Raw genomic sequence first — 6,663 nt, forward strand, 5'->3', positions numbered from 1 at the left:
CCCCCTTGTCTCTCTATTGCCTTCCTAATAATTATTAAATTTTGTGGTTTTGTTACATAACGTAGCGGTAGTAATCTTGCTATGGCAATTTCATGACAACTGAGAAGGATGTTGGGAAGAAAATTAATTGTAAAAAGCTTTCTTTCTGAGTTCATCATAGATAAGAAGCCTACAAAAATATAATATTATTAATACTTTTTACTCCAAAAAGTAGAACTGATTCTGGACCTCAGCTGGATAATGCTGCAGTTGGTTCCCAAAGCTGGCAAAGAGGAAGGGGAATACAGGTCTCTGTGGTTCGCCCCTAGGGAACAATTTAATGACAAGATAAGTTCTGTGCGCACCCCTTGCTGTCTCCCTAAATGGAGCTGGGATACATGCTCAGAAGAGGAAGAGCAAAACCCATGCCCGTGGCTTGTTTTCCGAATACAAAATAGTAGAAAGCCAAGACTGTATTCTTTAATACATTCCACTCTTCTTCATTATCTAAACATTAGGTTTTTATAATAAGAGAGACACAGAAATATGTGGCTCCTTCCTGAATGTAGCTGTGTGCAATGCCATGGTAGCTGCCCCATTTGTGGCCTCAAAAGGGAGGCTGTGTCAATGTGGGTCCTCTGGGACTCAAGAGAGTCCCAAGGTGGATTTAACACCAAGACACAGTGTGAGAGGTCGATAGGGGTGACTCCTGTCAAAGATAAAGGGAGGAGGAAACAGGAGTAGGCTTTCTCTGACAGTAGGGCTTTCTACTGACACCTACGAGTAAGGGTCTGACACTATGAAAGGAGAAGAACCAGAAGGGAGGATTGAGTAGGAAGAATCTCAGGTGGAGGTGCAGCCCTGAGAGGGTCTGTGCCAGCATGCGGGGGCCCAGTGCAGAGAGGGTTCCCCTAATGGAGAGCTGTGCCGGGAGGACATGACCAGCGCCCCCCCATCTCTGCTGCCTTCACCCCCAGCTGGGAGCTCTCAGAGACAGTGCACCCAGCTTAAACACTGCAGCGGATCTCAAAGACACTGCAGCTGGAGGCCATCAGCAGTCGACTCTCCTCAGGACAGGTTTCCTCTTGAAGAGAGACCTGAGCAGCACACTCCCACAGCTGCCACGTCCACCTGGGGTGGGACACAGATCCACTTCCCCACACATTTGGGGTAGCAGCTCCTTAGTGGTTCCTCAGTGGGTCTCTCTTCTTGGGTGGGTACTTAGTGGAGCAAACTACAACTCCTGGCACTGCAAATAACCCAGTGCTACAACTGGTACTTCTTATCTCCCTCTTCCACCATTGAAGTTCCACTCCCCCTCAGCTATCACTCCTGGATCTCCTAGAAGTGATGCGACTCAAACCCTCATTCCTAGGAGTGTGAGACCCTGGAAACCAAGGCCTCCTCAGGCCAGGACTGTGATCCCTGTCCTTTCACAGTCACAATTAGGCAAGGGGTGCCAAGACACACCAAAACATGTCACCTGAGTTCCACATCTGTTACTGCCTTCTCCACATTGCAACAGAAGCCCTGCCTTGAACGTGGTGACTCGAGAAGTGCAATATGATCAGATGTCAGGGGCAGCTTGTAGTTTAACAGGACTCTTGCTTTGTCCCTTGGCAAAAGTGCACCCATTAGGAAACCAGGGGCTCCCACTTGGCAGAACCCAGAATTATAGGGATAGGAAGAACATAGTTCTCCACTGAGTCATTGATTGGAAATAAGGCCATTCCTGCTATCAAGATCCTACTGGGGACACAGTGCCTTACAGAGGTCCCTGATTGGGTGCAGGTACTACGTTTGAAGGATGCCACCCTATCCTCTCAGAGTACTGGGTTGTTTTTCCTTAAAATAAAAGACACATGTTTTCATTTTCACCAATAACTTAATTGATTTGGGTTTTTTGAGTATGTCGGCTCTCTCCTGCATGGTATAACATTGATTGTTCTCAGTTAATACCTGGATTTGATCTCAATTTCAACAGGTCTACCCAACTGTGAAGTATCATCCAGGGAAAAATCTTCAGTGCAAAACTTTACAAACCACTTTTGACACGTTCAATCATTCACAGCATCTTCTCCATACACTGCACAAATCTTTTTTTGCATTTCCTTTGCATTTTCACTTTTCTTGAAATAAAAAAGTATAATATGATGAAAATGTTTCTTATTTTCTTCCATCTTCAGTATTAAAGTGACTACACAAATATCCACCAATTTTGATAAGTGTTTTTTAAATGGACATTGATATGACAGCTGTCACAATACAATCTAACAGAATTGTTTAGCATGAAGACAACTAAGTGCCACTAGAGCCATCTTATGGAAAACACCAAATGAACTTTTTGGCCAACCCAATACTACCTCTGCACTGGTGCTCCAGCTGAACCTTCATTCAGGATGGTATTCCGATGCCCTTTCAGAGTGGCAGCTTCCTGACGGGGTGATTGTAATACAACCAGCTGACTCATGGTCATGGGCCCACCCTACACATCTTCGCTATAAAGTGGGTTCCCCCTTTGGATGATGTTTTGTGGGATTTCATGCTTGTGAATCTAGATTCTGGTGCTGGCTCAGGCTGTGCAAGTAGGATGGGACACATGCCCCAAATAGATGTATATTCCTGTGCAAACAAACCACTGGCCCTGCCGGCATGGATAGGGTCCAAGGTAGTCAACTTGTCACCATGCTGCCTGCTGATCTCAAGGAGTGGTGTCACATCAGGGACTCACTGTTGGTCTCTGTTGCAGGCACAGTAGGTGTGCAGAGGGGGCAATAGCTAGATCTGTCTTGGTAAGTAGGAGGTCATGCTATGGCCAATGCACTGTCCCCATCTCTGCTACTGTGGCCATTATGCTCATGTGCCCATTATGCCTGTTGAGGGATGGCCAATGTCAAAGTCCGGCTAAGGTCAACCAGCCAGGTCATTTTGTTTACTTGGTTGTTCAGTACTTTTTCTGTGGTAGACATTAACATATAATAAAAAGAGAATCTTAACATATGGTGTTTATTCCATATACCCACTTAGGTTCCTCTACTCAATACCTCCTTTGTTACAAACCATCTAATACTTCTTTTAGGCTCCTAGCCAGCTCACCAGGCTGTTCACCGTGGCTCAGGATTTCATACATGTGCTCACCTCACTGGTCCTCCCACACAAAGTGGATGGCCGGGTGCACCACTCAAAGTTCTACCTTCAGAAGGTTTTTGTGTCACTGTCTTTCAAGGCCACCATTGAGTGTATCTGTAATGTGGCCATCATCTACTTGACTGAAATGATAAGTCCCCGATTCTTTTTAGTGTTTAATTCCCACCCTCTTGAGCAAACATGCCTCACTGAGGTCTCCAGTATTCTGGCTACCTCTCTTCCTGCAGGATCACGATGATGTCACCTATGTAATGGGTAACCAATATTTTTCAAATTGCCCAGATGGTCCAGATGTTTTCAGACCAAATTGTGGCAGAGAGCAGGAGAGTTAACATAGCTCTAGAGCAAAAGTATAAAGAATATTGTTGTCTGTTTCATAAGAATACAAATCATTTCTGGTTTTCTTTCCTGATTAGGTTAAAAACAAACATATTCCCCAAATTAGTGACTATAGATCATCCACATGAAGCCTTATTAATCTGCTCTTGAAACATCACCACATCTAGTTCTTCAGCTGCAATTGGGGTTACTGATTGGTTGAGCCTGCAAGCGTATGGTAATTTTCCAGGTGTCATCTCCTTTCTGTAGCAGCCAAGTCAGCTAATTAAGAGATGTTAGAAACAGCCACCCCCACATCCTTTAGATTTTTAAGAGCGGCACTAATGTCCACCATCAATGCCCAGAATGTGATATTGTCTTTGATATATCATCTTGGTTGGAGAGGGTGAGGGAAGGTGTGTGGAAGGATGATTTAGAGGCTTCCACCTGGCCTCCTCCACTGTGACAGCTCTTACTTCACAAGCTAGAATCCCACATGGGGGTTACTCCAACTGCCAAGTGTGTCCATCCCTATTGTATGTTCAGGAACTGGAGAAACAACCACAAGTAGACTTAATGAGTGAAGAGCAATGAGTTTTCCTACCTACATCCTTCTAACAAGGCTTGGCACTCATCTGTTACCTGGGAAGACCTCTTTTGGGGCAGTGTAAGCAAGCAGGTATAGACTTTATACTGAGTGCTTTGTGAATAGGAGGTAGAGGGGTATCATTCCTCAGGAGAGCAGGGGGGAAAGGGCTCTTTCCAAGGTAAGCTATCAAGCTGAAATAGAAGGGAAGAAAATTCAAGACCTTTTCCTGATTGTTCTGAAATAAGGAATCTAGCCTTGATGGGTCTACATTTTGTTAGTTTTTTCAGAGATAGTTGATATATTTGGGTACCACTGTAAATAGCATTTTTTTAAAAAAATTACTTTCATTTTTTAACTATTCTTGATGTTTAGAAGTTTAGTTGATTTTTGCAAATTGATTTTGAAGTCAACAAACTCACTAAACACTTGTAAATTACAAAAACCTATCAAATTCTTCAGATTTGTACCTACATAATCAAATAATCTGAGAATAACAACAATTTTATTCATGCCTTTGTCATCCCTATGTCTTTATTTTTTCTTTTCTGCTTCACTCTGCTGGCCAGGAGTTTTAATGCAAAAATCATTAATGTGGATAATGGTGAAAACCCTTGGGGACTTGTTGCCAGTCCCCAAGGGAAAGCACTGAACATTTTAATACTGAGCATGATATTTGCTATAGATTTTGTATGTGTATGTGCATGCGTGTGACTGTCTAATAAAGTTAAGGATAATCCCTTCAACTGCTGCTTTGCTACAAGTATTTATCATGAAAGGGCAATGAAATTTATCAAAGGATGTTTGTGTCTATTTAAATGATTACATGATTTTCTCCTTTATTCTGTCATGTAGTGATTATAATGACTTTCTCTTTTCTTCCTTTGTTTAAGCACAGGAACCCTTTCTTACTAACTGCCCATCAATGTTTTCAATCTCCATTTTGAGGAATTCCTTTCACTATGTAATCTCTTAAAGCCACTTAACATTATCACTTCAATTTCACTGTCAATTTCCTGCATATCAATAGCCACTTTACATTTTGATATATCACTTCTATTGTATTTTTCATTTTTTTCTCTATATATATTTCCCAAGTTTTTATTTTGAAAAATTTTAAACCTTCAGGAAAGTTTCATATAGCAGTGCATATTACGTGTATCCTTACCTGGATTAACCAATTGTTAATATGTATTCTACCCGTTCACTTTCCCATCTAGGTGCCTACACACAGGCTTTTGGGCTCTGGCTGAGCTGTTGGAGCAGTTTGAGATTTAGTTGCTGACATCAAGGCAATTCACCCTATATATTTCACCTTGTCTTTCTTTAAAACAAAGTCATTCTCCCCCAACTCAATTACCATATTAAGGACATTTAACATTGATTTATAATATTATCTAGTATATAATTCATATCTAAATATCCTAAATTGTATCAGTAATGTCCTTCACAACCTTTTTTAAAAATTAAGAATTGTGTCAAGGATCCTACATAGTGTTTAGATATCATTTTTGTTTGGTTTCCTTTAATCTGGAATATGTCCCTATATTTTTTTCTCCCATCAAAATTACATTTTTGAAGAGTCTAAGCTGGTTGGACATCTTGCAGAATGTCTCTCAATTCAAATTTATATAATTTACCTCATGATTAAATTCAGGTTGAATACTTTGGGCAGGAAAATTAGATAGGTAATGTACACGTATTTATTTTCAAACATAATACTAATCTAAAATTAATTCAAATTGGTTGTAATGTATATATATACTATTTTATATATGTATATCAATTTATATATTGTATGTATATATCTCAGATATATATACAAAAATTCTAAACACAATTCTAGCAAACCAAACCCATGCTCATTTAAATCTGATATTGCAATATCGACTGGGATTTTTATCCTCTTCCTGATGAATGCAAAGACCTCAGAATATTCTTACTTTGTTTATCCCCATCTGAATGTTACTGTCTTGTGTTTAAGTCTGTAAGTTTAGACATGTGTATTTTTCATTGCTCTTTATTTTTCCCTTCCATCTGGAATTATTTTCCTTTTTCCTTAAAGAACATCCTTTTAGTATTTCCTTTAGAGTGAGCCCAAGGTTCAGCTGCCTTGTTTGAGGACTGGATAAACTGAAGGCCTTATATGTTCAGTGGATGAGATGTCCCATATCTTTAAAGGCAAAGTGGTTTTTCCTCCACACCTTTTAAAAATGTTGGAGTCGGGGTGTGCTGTTCTGATCCCCCTCAGTGGGGCCGAAGCCAGGCTCTCCATGACTCCTGGGAGCCCTCGAACACTCCACGCCAGGCCATAGTCTGCCAGTGGGCCCACACTAGCATTTCCTGGTGCTGTTGGCCATGGTCACCAACTCTTGGGCCCTGGGTGTGGACCAGCAGGAAGCAAAGGTCGAGTCGTTGAGCAACTTGCATCTTCAGAAAGAGAAAATCAAACCAGAGGCCAACGGTGCTGTTGTCAAAACCTGCGCTAATGAGGAGAAGACAGATGAAGAGAAAGAGGACAGATCTGCCCTGTCATTAAAGGAGTGGATCAGAAGCTACTTTGTCACAAACAAACAACCAAGCAACCTGTCAGTAACACAAACCTAGTGGAAGCCTTGCAGCAGGACCCCAAC

This window comes from Phyllostomus discolor, chromosome 1 (assembly GCF_004126475.2).
Source record: "Phyllostomus discolor isolate MPI-MPIP mPhyDis1 chromosome 1, mPhyDis1.pri.v3, whole genome shotgun sequence".
Taxonomy (NCBI): Eukaryota; Metazoa; Chordata; class Mammalia; order Chiroptera; family Phyllostomidae; genus Phyllostomus; species Phyllostomus discolor.